We start from the raw sequence: 260 nt of genomic DNA, 5'->3' as shown, positions 1-260 counted from the left end.
ATTTGGGATCTCTGGGGGGTCTCCAGGGATCTTTGGGAATTCTTGGGACCCTCCCCAGTCCCGGTTTTCCGGGGATTTTGGGATCTCTGGAAGGTTCTCCAGGAGGTTTCTCCACGTCCGTGGGGTCTCCTGGGGAGGTTTTTGGGGGTCTCCAGGAGAAGTTTTGGGGTCTCCAGGGGGTTTCCAAGGGGTCTCCAGAGGAATTCTGGATCTCTGGGGGTCCCTGGGAGTCTCCAAGGGATCTTTAGGAATTCCTGGTG

At 56.9% G+C, this 260-nt stretch overlaps 1 protein-coding gene across 1 annotated transcript in view; it reads left to right on the top strand.

Annotated features, from left to right (window-relative positions):
• LOC113941646 (cohesin subunit SA-3-like) overlaps positions 1 to 260 on the top strand; it is a gene marked incomplete at both ends in the record, with an annotated part of 2,910 nt that overhangs the window by 994 nt on the left and 1,656 nt on the right. The window lies entirely within an intron of this gene.

The sequence above is a fragment of the Corapipo altera genome, unplaced genomic scaffold (genome assembly GCF_003945725.1).
Source record: "Corapipo altera isolate COAL_440 unplaced genomic scaffold, ASM394572v1 53672, whole genome shotgun sequence".
Classification (NCBI taxonomy): domain Eukaryota; kingdom Metazoa; phylum Chordata; class Aves; order Passeriformes; family Pipridae; genus Corapipo; species Corapipo altera.
The sequence above is the reverse complement of the archived record's forward strand: the minus strand, read 5'-3'. Positions and strand labels throughout refer to the sequence as shown.